Below are 16964 nucleotides of genomic sequence, written 5' to 3'. Positions count from 1 at the left end.
TGCGACTGCTGTGCCTGGAGTGGCATAGTTAAGATGACTGTATAAAGGTGAACGTTGTTGGTAATAGAAACTAAGGGTATGGAGTGGTCCTAGTACAGTACAGATGGAAAAACCTTGCACCTTGATGTCACGTTGTTAGGAGTTAGTCCATGTCATCTTATGCTAGAATGTATATTCGTTCACAGTGGGACAGAGCAGTGCCTTACTTGGGAGCATGTTCTCAAAGTGTGGTAATAAGAGGCCATCTACAGTGGTCAATGGGACGTGTGATGGTCAGAGGGGTAAGTGTGACAAACAGGATGAGTAGGGATAAAGGGGGTCAGAGCTTTGTCCTCTTGTGGCCAGTGATAGTCTGGCACCTTATGTTATTACTGTGGTTTAAAGTTTACTATAAGGCAGTGAAACGTTTTGTTGCTTGTACTGCACTCTACACCAGAGTAAGCCCACTTCAAAGGATTGAAGAGGAGGGGGGGAGTTACCGTTCAGGCTGCAAGCCAACAAACGCGAACACCAGTGCGTGCAAAGATCAGCATTGAAGGGCTCCTCAGCCACCCAGCCAACCAAAGTGGGGACTATCAAAGTGGAACAGAAGTAAAGGTGTTCCAAAATGGAATCCCAGATAAAAGAAATGGTGATTTGTGCATCTTGTGCACCTGGACATGTTTTAATAACAACAGTCTAGAGTGGATTATGTCAGACCTGAGTGCAGCCCTTAATGATGGGCCGCAGCGTCGTTACCACCTGACCTGGCCCGCCGGATCAAGTGTTACTGCCATTAGCACCCCAGGTTTCCAATCCGGATACCCGGGGTACTGAAAACAATGTATTTTCTTTGAATTAGCGGGTTGCCTCGGGGCATCCTGTTCATTCAAAGAATATACTGACTTAAAATGGCCACCATGGTAATGGAAGGCGGGGCTCCATGCGGAGCCCCTCTTTCATTTCCGTGGCAGCCTAGGGCAGAGGATGGTGTAGCAGCAGTTGTTCTGGCACCAAAAGAATAAGGGGAGTGTGGTAAGGGGCAGCAGGAAGGGGAGCAAACAATGACTGGCGCAGAGGGGAGGATATGATATAATGGCATTTATAAAGCGCCTATACACAAGTGTTTCAAGGCGCGATGAGGCAAGGGAGAGGAAACAGAGGGAAGACATAGACAGCAATCCTACTAGGCCTGGTGACATTGCGATCGCGCAAGTGCAGGGGAGGGGGCAAGGGGAAAAGTGCAGTACATAGGCTAACAGTAAGGTAAATGAAGACAATAAATAATAGTGCTGCCAGCTGGGGGCAAGTGCAAGGGTAAGTGCAGACATTAAGTGTCAAGTGCTAGTAGAATGGGGGGGAGATGGCGGGGAAGCAGCCGTCAAGCGGCTCAGAACGCCGGCCGAGATCAAGGAATTCAGCCCATGATGATATATGATATGACATGGCATTTATAACGCGCCTGTACACAAATGTTGCTAGGCGTGACAAAACAAGGAAGGGGAAACAAAGTGAGGACAAAACAATGATCTTACTAGGCCTTGTGTTATTCAGATCACGCTGGTGCAGAGAGTGGGAGGGGAGAAGTGCTAAAAGCGGGGATGGAGAAGTGCAAAAGGGAGAGGGTGGAGAAGTGCAGGTAACAGAGTACAGCCAGCATGTGGATAAGTGCCGGTAATCAGAAGGGTGCAGCCAGCGAGTGGCTCATAAGTGTAGAGAGAGGGGACTTAAGGTTACAGATTCAGACCACAAGTGCTGGGGGGGCCTAGCAGGCAGGTACCTGGGCCCCAATTCAGAGAGTGGCCAGGTGACTAGTGCATGGAACAGACAGGTCATCAGCAGGGGAGAGGAAGAGAGAAAGCGGAAGCGAAGAGGAAGGTCTTGAGTTGTTTCCTGAACAGAACATGGTTCTGCTCAAGTTTGAGGAAGGCAGGGAGGCTGTTCCAAAGGGAGGACCCAGCCGAAGAAAGATCTGCCCCCAGCGCTCTGCTTGGAAAAGCGGCTGCCCCTCAGAGAGTTGGATGTGGATGAGCCGAGAGCTCAAGAAGGGAGATCCTTAGGAAAAGAGAGTTGGAGGTTGTGCGGACCCAGGCCCCAGAAAGCCTTGTGGACAATGCAGAGGGTCTTGAACTTGATCAAAGCCGCCACTGGGAGCCAAATAAGAGATTTCAGAGCTGGAGAAATACGATCCCTGGGCTTGAGGCCAAGGACAAGTCTTGCAGTCCTGTTCTGGATATGTTTTAGAGGACGGAGAGTAGAGGCAGGACGACTTAGAAAGAGGCTGTTGCAGCAGTCCAGCCTTGAGAGGACCAGAGCTCTGGAGACAGTGAGCTTCTGGGGGAAAGTGAGGAAGGGAAAAATACCTCTGAGGAGGTGCAGCGGATAGTTTGACTTCTTAGAGACATAAGAACTGGGAGGAGAGAAGGAGAGGGTGGGTCCGAAGATGACCCCAAGGTTCTTAGCCTCACAGGTAGGAGAAGGAAGAGGACCCTGAGTGGGAGGCCACAGAGAGAGAGGAAAAGAAGTAGCTGGTATTCCGATGAGGAGGATATCTTTCTTACTGGCATTGAGGCAGAGATCATTAGCAGCACACCACTCCTGAATTGCAGACAGCCAGTCAGACTGAGAGAGGGAGTAGAAGCGCTGAGGGGAGCCTAAAAGAGCTGGGTGTCATCCCATAATACTGAAAGTTGGAGCAGAGAACAGCTATGCCGTGCGATAGAGGAGCCAGATATTGGTTGAACAGCCAGGGAGCGGTTAGACCCCTGGGGAACACCACAGGTAGAGGAGGGATAGAAGAGAGGAAGGACCCCAGTCGGACCTGAGAGGGTCAGTCAGTGAGAAAATAGGCCAGCCAGGCCAGGGCCTGATCAGTGATACCCAGATTATCATGGAGATGCTTGAGCAGGATGGCATGGTTGACCATGTCAATAGCAGAAGAAAGATCAAGGAGAATGAGGACCGAAGGAAGGTTAAAGTCAAAGTTGGAGAGCAGGTCTTCACGGATGTTCAGCAGAGCAGATCTGAGGAACCTAATTGGTTGGCTCCACCAACCCAAGCGCTAATAACTGAAGAATGCCAAATATCCATTAGCCTATTAGTTGCAGCAATTCCTGAAAGATACATTTACCAGCTATGTTTGATAATGTGAGATGTTTGCTACTAAAAAGCTAAAACACACATTGAACTGAACTTAATTTGAGTAAAATTCACACAATTGTGGACTCCTATTTAAAATACAAATTTCAGAAAACCTTTACCTTGACAAATGGTGATTCACTTTCAAGAGAAGTGGGTTTTTTAGAAACAAATGGTCATGAAGCTCTATTAGCCTTTGGCATTGAAGCATTAATTCCCAAGAATATATTGTGCACATCATACTTAAAAGCATTCTTCGACCTGCTTATGCACTGAGGAAATAATAGGTTAGCTTTCATGTTAAACAAGCTTTCAAAGACAGACGGTTGGTAAACGATAAGTCGTCAGCTTTCCCATGCGAAGACAAGATTTCACAAGTTCAAATTTGTAGAACCCAGTTTTAAAAGATGCATGGAGATTACTATCTGAAACACATTTTTGGCATAACCTTTGAGTTATTCATCTCATTAAAAAAAGAATATAGTTATGAAATAGGCTTGATCAGGTGAGCCAAATGCATATAATAATTTGATTCTGAAAAACACACTTTTTGAATACTTTTTATACATTAACACGACTGTCCTCTAAGCAACATTCAATTTGGGAGAATTTGTGACCCACCTCAAACAAGGTGCGTACAATTTGTATTTATTGACTAAAGTTCTTTTTATGAACCTGGGACCCCCGATAATATAATACTGATTTTCTCTCCCCTTTCAGGACAAGAAACAGACAGGGTTTCACAGAGGGTCTATTTATTAATAAAAATGGAAATAATTAAATCAATTTAAATATAGACAGATTATGTATCTATGAAATGCAAGCTTCAATGATCCAAACAGCATTTACATGAAAGTAAACTTTTGAAGCACACGCATCACCATATGTACAATCAGCTTATCCTAAGCACACATCCATCATATGTTGAACAATGTATAAGGGGTTGGGATTAAATTACCTAAATCTCTCTTCTACTTATTCATTGCAAATAAACATTTCCTTCAATCACTTGAAAAATGAAAGTGTATATTTGCTAAACTACCTTCAGTTGTTTTTCTATTGTGTTAATGTGTAAAAGTGTACATTTTTCATTTTTCAAAGGGCAACTGAAAGGTTGGAAGATGGGTAGCAATTCATCATCCTTTCCCATTTTTTAAATGGAACCCCACCTATAACAAGACTCTCCTTGGTGATGTAACCAGAATGAATCTCAATTACCTTATTTTTCCATGTATTCATACAGTGAGATATGCTTTTAGCTCCCTTAAATACGTCTTCTGTGTTTGATCATTATACCATGAAGGAGTCCAGAGATCTCCCAGCATCCACACTGTAGGACCAATTTTATCACGTCTCTATATCAAGAAGCACATATACTTCTGAACTGCTTTCCAGCTTCTCAGGGTGCACAGTCAGTTTGTATAACCCCATCCATCAGTACCTACAAATGAAAGGGGTCGTGATTTAATCTGTTTCCCTTTAGACTATTTTTCCACACAGAATTAAATTTTCCATTGACATTATCCTTCTATAAGGGTTTCTTTTGATTCTATCAAAGACATGTGGATACCCCCTTAAGGACTGTATCAACTCTCTCCCTTTGGAACAGGTGGGCACTAGTCAAAAAGGCAGTGTCAGCTTTCCTCCACAGTAAGGTTACCTTCTTTCTGTATTTAGACCTGCCTGCTGTCTTTCACACTGAAGAAGGCCCAGGACATTCAATCTAGGTATGTGTCTCTTGTAGTGCTCTGCTAATAATCCAATGATGGGTCCAAAGGAAAGCAAGTATTCCATATTCCTTTCTGTTATTCTCGATTCTCCTTTCTTTCCCTTTTCCCATCCACAAGCCACCCAGTGAGTAAGGAAGTCAGTCTCTGTCACCAGAATCTAAAGGTTTGAATGTTCATGGAACAGAAACCACTCCCTTGACAGGTGTACAATGTCTCTAATCTAGTTGATCAATATATGTGATTGGACAGTGTTCCAAAATTTACATCACACTAAACCAGCACTGTGTACTGTTTGTGCATATTAATGAGGAGTGCAACCCAATTTCCCTCCCATCTGATTTGTTGTCATCTAAGAGATGTCCCCATTAAACAATTGTAACTTTCTAAAAACACCATATTCCTCACATGTATTATGTTACTAATCAGTTTATCAGATTGTTCTCTCTCAGTCAAATGATGTTATTTTCAACTTGGCAGGATTTATGGTGGAAAAGTTACACATTTTGTCATTTTACACACTGAAACCTTTATACAAAAATTATTCTTCGATCTTAGAATAACAGGCTCTCAAGCACAGACACTAGGACATAGAAATTACTGGCATGTGGCGTTGCTGTGCGAATATTTCCACATTTGCCTAATTTACATAATGAACATAATGTCACAAAAATATCATTTTATATTCAGCTGATCAAGACTTTCACCCTGAACTTTTTTTTACAAATATTAACTCAATGAAATTTCGTTCAATAGTTAGAAGTGAAAATATCATTCCGAATGCAAAATTCAAATGTCATTTTGTTTTTTAATTCCAAAATATTACATGCCATCTTCCCATTTCTCTGTATGGTGCTAAAATATCTGGTGTACTATATTGTTAGTTTTTTTTTAGCTCAGGGCTGGTGCATATATGACCCAGAGAAACCTGGTCATCATGGGGCAAATTCTTGGAAGTTAGGCTGCAGGCAAGGTCATTTGTGAACCGGTCCAGCCCCCTTGAGTAATTAAAGCCACTTTTTATCACTTCAGTCAGACTCCCAGTCCTCAACAATACCAAAGTTTTCCTTACGGAAAGGCCTAGCTGATTGAAAAAAGAGAATATTTGACAGATGACCGCTTTAGGGAACCTATTTACTCTATATTTCGGATATTTTGGCATTTAACTTGTGTCAGGTGGAGGTTGCAAATGGGTAGCCTTTGTTGTTTTTATGAATTTAGCATGTCTCTGAACCAGGATCCAAGAATCATCAATAGGTTGTATAGCGAGCTTCTAAGGCCTATGTTCACACTTTTCTCTTGGGAACGCAGGCCAACCATATCCTGTCCTTGTTGGGGGATGGAAATAATACCATTTTGCAGTTCAGCCGTGGTTTCATTCTGGTTGGTTTCTTTCACAATTGCATCATTTAAAAGACATGTTGTCTTCCATGTTGCAGTTGTCACTAAATACAGCAATTCATAACATGTCTTTGCAATCACACTATCCAAGAGTCATCTTTATTATCTCTTTATGTTTCTTTCTACAAGGCTGATTATCAGTTCTGTAATGGGAAATATACACAATGCCAGGCCCAAATTCGTTTTTTTATCTCTTATTAAAGGTGGAGCTTTTCATTCCATATTAGACAATTTTTCAATTTTAATAAAACTTGCTGGATACTTTCTGGAAACAAAGGACACATTTTCTGGGATGAAACAATTTCTTTGGAGTGATACACTTGTATAGTGAGGCTGCAAACATTGCACGTTCTCTCACACGTCATTGTTTGGATGTTGTGTGCAGGCAGCTGCTCACATTTTGGTTTTTAAACAGACACTTTTCTTTCTTTATATGCTCTTATTCAGTGTGGCTTTTCCGACAGTGGGCCCATCGAAGCAAGGAGGAGGACCATTTGCATGTGTGAGATGATGAAGGATACCAATCATAGTACCCATCCAATCAAAAATGAATTGTCAAATAATGCTATTGGTTGGGGTCCAGAGTGCAGCATAAATGTCCATGACTCTGTTGGAGAGAAATGGATGCTTTTAAAAATAGCTTTGTAGAGAAGGAGCCAAGTACCCCGACCTCAGCCATCTCGCCCACAGCACCTGTATATTGGGTGCCAGAGTGTGAGACATGTGCAGTACCAGTGAAAATACCGATACCAAGGAGAATCTGCGAGGCAAGGTTCCCATTGAGGAAACCATACTTGCATACGAGACAATACGATGGTCATCTGAATGAAATCCCGGAAGAAACAGGATGGTTAGATGATGAAGAAGAATGGTGACGTCACCACCACCGTCATACAGAGTAAAGTTGACGGAGAGAGAAGAGATGAAGAGATGAGAGAATGCAGACAATTCTATAAGGCATCAAGAAAGTATCGAGATACATGACATTTTGGGATCAAGATGAAGAAACTTATGCTACAGAAGTAATGAAGATATCAAGCTACTTCACACGTGTACACATACAAAGAAATGCAAGCAGATGAAGTATTCTTAAAGGCTAGCTTTATAGTGAATAGATTGCAGCATGTGCCAACATATACATATATTGGAGTCAGTAAAGGATGGATGTTCCCACTATGCACGATAGCAGGGCTGAGCAAAAGAAGGAAGGACGTTTTTTCCCTTTTCCAAGTGTGGCGCAGTTAGAAAACAAGTGAATTACAGGCGAAACTCAGAAAGGCGAGATTGGATGAGCCAATTCCATATTAGGCTGAGGTGAACTGACATTGGATAGAAATCGTGTGAAAGAACATAGCTCCTGCTCAGAAGGCATGGACAAAAACAAGAAGACATCAGAGATCTATTAAAGAATAGTATTTAATACATTTTGCTAAATTTTGTGGTCTTAAGTCATGTGGGGAGAAGAAGTTGGACGAGCATGATGGCCACACCTACGCACGAGGGCAGAATGTGCCTTCATTCCCCCGAATTCCCCGGATCAAAGAACATGTTGAAGGCCGAGTTCAAAGACCTAATTGACAGAGGACCACCCAGTTGATGATGGATGGATATGCTAATTGGTGGAAAGCTATGGTGAAGACTAGCTCATCTGCACCTGGACTTTCAGCCTGCATGCTACCAACATAGGTTGGGAAGGTACTGACAGAGGTTAGACAGTAACCAATGATAGAGGACTGCATGATCAAGCATCCTATAGTTGTGTAGCCAATTAGATATTGTATATTTAGTGATGTTCATAGTGACACATTTTTCGGGAAGGGCTTAGTTGCCCCACCTGATGTTCGGAAGCAAATCCCATTGTGCCACTGCCCTGAACGAGTATGGATCGTATACTGCGATGATCATTGTAGAACCTATCACACTCACCATTAGATTTTTGTAGTTTGCCACATAGGATGACGTTAGTGATACGCAGGTTAAATGTCACCTATGAGGATTTTTTACCATAAGAATGTCATTTGTTATTAAATGCTTTGAGAAGTCTCGAGAGAGATCATGATGAGGGATGTCTGTTGATGTCCGTTGTACTCCCTGTTTCAGATCATTGATATTAAAACAGTCACCCTGATTCATGGATTATTTGCGCTGAAAAAAAATGGGATTTGTGCACCATTCTGTCCGCAAATCCCTATTTAACAAATGGGGATTTGCGGCCAGAATGGCGCACAAATCCCGTTTTTTTCCGCGCAAATAATCCATGAATCAGGGCCAGTATCTTTTGCCAACTACCCGAGTTGTTTCTATTTTTGGATGTCTGAGTAAACTCTGCATCCCCCGTCCATTTCTAAGGTATTGCTCACCCATCTTAAATGGTTGGGAGAACCCCCAGTTCAACTTCCAACCCACACAAATGAAAACCTCTTTGGAAATTCAGAAAGGGGTTGAGCCATTGGGCCCAGAATAATGTCTTAACTGAACCAGAAAGGACCTGGGCCAGGGGACACCTAATTAGCTACATTCAAGGGACTGAGAACAACCAGAGGTCCTCGAAGTCCAGTGCCTTCCATTGCCTCCAGTGAACCACGCCAGCCCAGATGGTGCCCTGGGATATCTTTCTAAGAGGCTGTTTGCTGCTCACTAGATTTAACCAAACTACTAAAATAATTGAGGAACCCACGCTGCATTGTATTTAAATACACATCCCTTAGCAATAGGACTTTGAGAAAAAAAAGAGGGCCCAATTTTCTCCTCAGATCAAATTAAATATTAATTTCCTTATTCTTTCAGAAAGCAATGAATCACGTGGAATCTGTGGCCAAATAAATGAAATGGCTTGATGGCCTGAAACTGTACTTTTATATTTAAATGCCATGAAATCATTTTTTTCCCAAAGATACAAACCAGTGAAGCAAGAATGACAGGAAGTTCAATTTTAGAAACCTTGTATTCATGGTGTTTCCTTCCCCACAAGCCTGTCTCTTCTTCCAAAAAAAGAAAGAACACATATTTTTTTTCCCTTCACCTATTCACAACTTGAAAACGTAAGCCCTGTAGAATGTCTGTTCATGTGCACTGATTAGGAACCCCTTTCATTCAGAAGATAAACTGAAGCCAAGTGAACTTATGTTTTTAGGTTTCCAGTCCAATAGCAATATGTCCAATCATAACGTCCTCTTGCATATCCATTTAGAGCATTCCCATCTAAATGTTCACCTGCTTGTTTTATTTCCATGTTTACAATAATGAGTATGTTGTAAAATAAAATACCTACACATTATGCTGAATAACAAAGCAAATTAATGTTTAGCTGAAATAAAGTGAAATACGAAAAGGTAGTCTGCAGCAGTAAATGGTTTTTCAATGTAGTCTGAATTGAATTGTTGTATTATGGAAGTGACTTCCATAGCATTATGAGTTAGGGTACCACCTGCAGTTTGGATTTGAATATTGTTTAGAAAAGGAAAATAGCTAAAATAGCCTGTTACCTGCCCGTGAATGGTGGGTTGGAGTGTTGTCTCAGGGTGCAATATATTAGTGCCACAACTCCACATGAAAAAGAATGACCATCTAATAAATTATAGACATATCTTATAACCTGAAAATTCCCAAAAAGATATGGTAGCCCCTCTACCGAAAACGAACACAGCCAAATAACCTGCTCTCTGGGAAGGTGCCAACTTGGGAAGGTCTACAAGCACGTTTCAGCTCACAGAAGAGAAATATCCATTTGCATATCACTCTGGTCCCACCCATGTAGATAGTCCAGCACCAAAATGCTAGGCAATTCTACTCTGAACAAGAGTACCAACATTAACCCCAAGACACGTGTTTCGGCCTAGTCGGGCCTCATCAGGTGAAGCTGTGCCTCGCTAAGCACAGTGAGCAAGGGGCCCACGTCTGGATTACCCTGCTTCTTCTCGCACAAATCGGCCAATGAGAGTCTGTGTTAGGCAGGGGGCGGCCCAGATAGCCAAACAAAAGGCAGTATTCACGTGTGTGCGGGGCGGCTCATGGAGAGTCTGAATATAGGAAGTGGAGGCGATGTGTTACTGTGGGGAAAACCGACGGCAAAGCCGGGAAGAGCAGTAGTAGCGGAGCGGTGTGAATTAGTGGGCGGTCGGATGGCAGCGTCGGCCCTACCTCTCTGCCGGCCGGAGATCCCTCTCAACGGCCGGATGGGTTGAAGAATCCTTGTTGCCAATGAAGTATGGGGAACGTGGACAAGTATATTAACAAGTATTTATTATATTTTAACTAGTACGTTACACGTTAAACATTTAACATGTTATATGCTGAAAGTAAGGGGACATGAACATCGAGCTCCTTCCTTATCTTCGTCTTTTCTCCAACCGTCTCCCTCTTCACATTCCGGACTGGAACCCTTCCTTCATAGCCACGCTCCAACACCTCAGACCTCGAGATGGACCTCGCTGTCCATCTCGTGCTGGGTTCTTTGAAGACCCAACACTACACAAACGTAGGGTGAAACCCCAAGTTTCTAGAATTTCACAAAAAGCTCTGCGAGCCGCTCTGCCGAGAATGACCCTTGCCAAAATAACCTGCCTATGAGAAGGTGCCCAGACTGCTATGCAAATGGTTATTTCTCTCCTCTGTGAAGGGTGCAGAGAGCTAAAACGTGGCTGATAACCCTCCTAAGCGGGAGTAGTTCCATAGAACAGGGTATTTGACCTATGTTCATTCTCAATAGAGGGGCCCCCACACTCTTGTTTATCTTATAACCTGGCCTCATTGAAATTCTCAAGGCTTCTTTGTAGGGATAGTTCGAGGTTTGTGAGACAGCAATCCTCTGGGCTGAAGTTGGGCTCAAAGTAGTGTGAACACACTCCTACTAGGGAAAGACCTTGGACACGCCCCCCTTTCCCTGCTGTACCCCTTCATCAGGTTCTAGCAGAAATGCCACTGATTTTCAGACTGCAGCTATTATTACACACCAACCAAAGGCAAAATCCTCCTAGTCAGGAGCTGAACACAAGATCTTGGTTTGTCTTTCTATCAGTTTCAGGTTCTCACCACCAGGTAGCGCAACTGCCTATTTGTTGGGGTCATCACCAGGGTCATGGCTATAGCCCCGAGCAAGCTCTGTGCAAGTTGCGCAGCCAACTTCTCCTATCTTCTCTCTTTCTCTTCCCCCATGTCCTGCTCTGAAAACACACCAACTCCCTGGAATGTAATATTCCCACTAGTGGCTGCACTTTGCCTCCTTTTATATTCTTTCCACTGGCTGAAGTGTCTCAGTAAAATGTATGAATAGTGAAGCAGCCCTTCTCTCAGCATCACTGAGCTCGGATTGGTCGGTGCTTCTTACCCCACCACTTTATGAAGTGCCTACGCTCTCCCACGTCATCATCGCCATGGGTTGTGGGTCTCTAAGCTCTAAGGGTTTGGCATTTAATCTTTGCCTGCTCTGCATGAGTCGTGTTTTTAGATGCCGGCTGCCATTTTTTTATCTGGTATGATAAGTATAGTGGCCAGTGGCACAATAGGCCCATTCATTGAGCTGCTGCTGGATTTACTCCCACACTACACTCTTCTGTCCTGCAGGTAAGCATAGAATGCTTGCCTTCGGCTGCTCACAATCCAGCACTCCCCTCTGTAGCAGTATCTATGTTTGTTCTGCAACATGCGGAACACCAAAGACTGGCTGATTGTATGTGACAAAGCTGATATATCCATAACTTGCAAAGATTCGGAGGTGCAAATATTCTCACAGATGTTTAAGTATTTCCACCCCCTAGACTCCCATGGTAGAATGTGGGGTCAAAGCCATTGCACGAGACATCATATTCTGGTGTAAAACTAGGGAGGTTTTTCAGTATGAGGATGTTTCAGACCTCTCTCCTGTAGATGCTTTAGGAGGATAGTAAGACTCTAGGTGGCCCTCCCTCCGCCATACCACCTCCAGGAATCGCATCATCAAGTGGGTGACTTCAGCTGGCCTCCCAGGGTCCCCTGACCTTCCCCTATGACTCCACCACAGGCTGGAAAGGGAGCAGGACCTATGCAAGGGAAACTATCCTTTGGGGTGTCTAAACTGAGTGTCTGTAGACAATCAAAGTGCTTCTTCAAATAGCTCTCTTTGTAGCAAAGTGCCAGAGATACTTTCTTGATCTCACCAGTGGAGGTGCATGAGTTTAGGGCCTAGACGGTACAGGCCATGTTGCTGCACCTTCCACAGAGTTGCTGGAGTTTTCCGGAGCCCAATGGGAGTTCCTGGTTGGAGGTCACAACACTGCAATAACTCCAGCAATCAATCGTGATGGGTGAGGCACTGTTGTAAAGTGGAGAGGCCCCCCCCCCGGTGCCAGAGATGACCCTACATGCTTGGGAGCCACAATATAGAGATGATATGTATGCAAAAATGCCTGTGTATCTACTCTGCTCCGCCGGGGCAAAATGGCACTAAAATATCTACCCTTTCACCATTATACCAGCTGAGCTCATAAGCATTGAAGTTCTGCCTGTGAGACAGTGGCAGATAACTGCAGCAGCTTGCAATTCTACGTCCACCCTAGGTCAGCAAGGCAGGATGAAGTTCTAGTCCTGTGCCAAGCTTTTCACAGTGGGGAGTGGTGCCACTTCAAATGCAGTCCTTAGCACCAAACACATACTTCTGCCGACATACTACCAACGGCAGAAACATATGCTCCATATCCAGCAAATCTAAATGTGGGTATTTGTATTTGCATTTATTTAAGGAGGCTAAAGGGTGTTTCACCCTGGAACACTTACAAAAGCAAATAACCAACAACCTACAATCTCTAGTCAGGTGATATACATTATTGGAATGGATAGTGAGACGTTGACCAGTGGATTTTGGGAGAACGTAACAAACATGTGTGAGAAACCTGAGGGCGTCCTCACATCTACTTGCCTTAGATCCTCTGCGTAGGTGGCAGGGAAAGGTCATTGCTATTGGATCCCAACCCTGGGGGTGGAGAATATCAAAGGAGGATTACTTTGGTGGAGGGTACATAGGGAAGGGGAATGAAATGTCCTCAGATGCAACGCGATAACTCCCTTTTCCATGCCGTGATGAAACCCTAGTCGCAGAAGCCTTTAGGATATTGTTACCCCATCTCTGTCAGTCAAAATAACATCAGGAGAAAAGACAAGTCTAGAAGACCCAGAATGAGGGGGAGAAAGAGTGGGGTGCCCTTGGGCGAGACATGGTATACATGTTTCCCTAGTGACAACCAACCCAACTGTTCCCCAACCTTTATAGTCTATTGTAAGCCAGTTCCCCTCATTTCTTCATAATTGACTCTTGACAGTACTGGGACAAAGAAGCGGCAACAAAGAGCAATGAAGACTATTTTCTTTTACCACTCTAGAACTGGGAAGAGGAAAATGCCTGCTAACAGTAGCAAAGGTCAAGCATGTCTCTTTTATGAGCATCAGGCAGGGCTGAATATTCATCCACACCAGCAGCCTGTCAAGGGGCTGCAGGTGTATACATTGATCCCAACCCAATGGCAGAGGGAATCAACAGGAGCAGGACCAGGAGGTCGGTGCAGGCAGCAGAGGACTGGACTGCATGGCGTGGGGACTCCCTGGAGCAGAGTTGGAAAGTTGAAGGGAGTGTTGCAGGAATGCGGTCCCTTTCCTTTCTATTCAACATGTTCCTTCCCCTGGGTTGGAGGATCAACTCAGTTGTGTCTAAGGGGAAGGGACTGGAGCGCCGACACAGAAGGAAGAATGCTGTGTGATCTGCACTGCAGCACAAGCATTTGAAGCGACCAGTGATTTTCTAATTCTTGAGCAACCCGGTGCGTGTGTGTGGATTACAGCGCTTCCTGCAATACATTGTACTGGAGTGGTCGTGTGTAGCTCGAAACACATTTTTGAAGGACTCCGAACATTGAATTGCTCAAATAAAGGGAAACTAACAAATATATCTGTTGTCAATACAATGAAGGGCAATACTTTGTATCGCGTGTGGCAAGGAACATGTTTTCAAAAGTCTCTTAACACCGAACTATTTAAAGTGCAACGAACAGTTACATTGGTTTAAAAAGAATTTTTAAAAAGGAAATATCTTGTATCGGAGTGGTCACATGTGACATGAAACACGTTTTCGAAGGTCTCTGCACTTTGAACTATGCATTTAAAGTGAACCAAACAATACTGAATTCTTGCACATTGAACTTTGCATTTAAAGTTTAACAAACAATTACACAACTCCATATGAAGGGAAGAAACCCTAAGCCAGAAGTCTAATTATTGAACACCGAATTGACTTAAAAAATTTGCTGTTAAACAGTAATAAGAATTTGCTACTAAACAGAATTAAACAGTTGAAATCTAAAGGAGGAGAGAACATTTATATCAATACAAATCATCATACATTGAAGTGCTAACACAAATATCATTATAAACCAATCACTGTATGCTGCAATATAAACGGATGTGAAAAGAACAGGCAAACAAAGGATACTGAAGCCTGATTTACAGTGACATTTTCAACAAGGAGGAAATCTAAAAAAGTATTTGAACTATGCATTTGAAAACAAAATACAACTGAACTATAAAAGACAAGCACATTCTGTGGTTCTTTTGAAATTATGGTACTTGGAACTTGGGAAAGGGAACCCCGAGTCCTGACTAAAAGCCTTTCATTTGAAGATCATTTAAATTGTGTGATTTGGAACTTCGGTAAGGGAAACCAGAGTCCTAACTGGAGGGCGGAAACCCTGAGTACTGAAGAGACTTTTACATGCTAATTCTCAGAAAGGGAATTTTGAGACTTTATTTTGTTGAACTGTTTTATACTGGGGATGGGAGCTGAAGGAGAACTGAGCTGGAAGAAGATCAGGGCTTTGTGTTGAACACTGTTTTCTTTCTGTTGCCGACATCCCTACACATTGTATAGTTATAGTTGTGAGGGCAAGTGTAGGTTTTGGACACAAACAGATTCCTAAGTTGAACTCTTTGACTCAGACTTTCCTTCGTTTTATTTAGGTGGGGAAATCCCACCTTAGTATAGGACAAGCTAGCCGCTTTTCCATCCTGACATTAAGTTAATAAACTTTGTTATTTTTAATTCAGAATCTGTTGTCTGTGTCCTTCTTCATGATGTCCTCCCACATGATACAAACAATAATAACTAGCAGCTGAAACATTCCAATTATATAACGCCTTGTGTAACACATTTCAATTTCATTCAAGATATTAGAAAATAACCCTATCCCTGCCCTAAAGGCATTCTAATAATTATTATTACCATTATTCGTAGGTTATTTATTGAACGCAAACGTAGCTTTGGGACGCAATGCTATTGAAGGCAAAGGATCCGCCCTTGCAGGGATGCCGGGATGGGTGGCCCGGGGGTGCCTGGCAGCAGGAGTGGGGCAGTTAGAACTAGTTCCCCAGTAGGGGGGTCAGGCCGGTTCTCATGGGCGGGGGCTTGACGGGGGCACATGACGCACAATGTCCTTATGAACCCAAGAGGCAAAAGTGGAAATAGCACAGTTCTCTGCCTCCCCCTAGGGGATTTCGTGCCACTGTGTCACCGCGATCCAGACCTGTGCCATCTGATCGCAAGCACCACTGTGCTTTTCCTGGAGTCCTGAAGCCTGGATCCAGTGCACCTTGCTGCCACCTATTCCTGGAGCCGGTCATCGGAGAGAGAGAATGGGAGGACGAGTTTGTGTTCGGATTGTTGGCTTCTGGGAGGGCGAGTTGCAAGGTAAGGTGCGGGGAGGGTTGGAAGAAAGGATAGGCGGTCGGATGGAGCAGGGTTTGGGGTGGACGAGTTGCTCAGGCCAGTCGGGGGACAGGGTTGTTGGGGCACGGGATTGTTGTCATAGTCTGGGGAGAGCGAGTTTTGTGATTGATATTCTACCGTAGAGAGTAGTTGGAGACACTGGACTGTTCTCGAACTGCGGGGAGCGCAAGTATTGTGAATTGCTGAGAACTGTGCTCATACAAGGATATGCGCAGCAGGGCGATCACAGGGTATTACAATGCGTTTTCCCAAAATAATACTAACCGTGCACTCATTGCTAACAACGAACGAGCAGGAACGGCCACGGCGAGGCAATTAAAGAGAAAAGTGGTTTCGCCCGTTCGCTGCTTGCTATGCAAAATGACAGATAACGTTGCCCAGGTGACGGCAACTAGTATTTGATTAACAGAGGGGGACTCGGCGATTTTACTGCGGCAATGCAAGTAAAGGGGACAGCGTCTGTGAAAAATTACAGAGAAAAGGTGTAAAATAATGTGTTGTTGGGCAGATTGGACCCAAGGAAGCTTGCTGCATTAATTGCAATGGTACAAGGGAGCGACCTCGACCGAATACTTGCCTCACTTCCAGAAAATGCCCCAGCAGGGGGGCTGTTGAGAAAATTGAGGGTGGGGAGGAAATCCCCCTGCCGACACGGCCGAGGGCAAATGTTGCCTTAGAGCAGCATTCCCGCCACCAAAGAGGAGGAAGGGAGAAAAAAGGGGGGAAACCCCTCTGCCTGCTCCAGCTGAAGTAGTGGTGGTAATAACCCCTACACCTGTGGACAGCATTGTGCCAAGAGGGGGATGGTAGTACGGGGGTGTGGGTTCAGGGGAAAACAGGGCACCAGAAGGACCAAGGTTGCAGGGAAGCATGGAGGGAGCTGGGCCCGGTCCAGGGAGGCCTGAGGGGATGCAACCGGAAGCAGTCAGGTTCACCTTTGTCCTCCAATGGGAGGTCATTGGAGGCAAGGGGGG

Source organism: Ambystoma mexicanum, chromosome 12, assembly GCF_040938575.1.
Source record: "Ambystoma mexicanum isolate Mex_15411 chromosome 12, UKY_AmexF1_1, whole genome shotgun sequence".
NCBI lineage: Eukaryota > Metazoa > Chordata > Amphibia > Caudata > Ambystomatidae > Ambystoma > Ambystoma mexicanum.
This window is presented reverse-complemented; position numbering follows the sequence as displayed.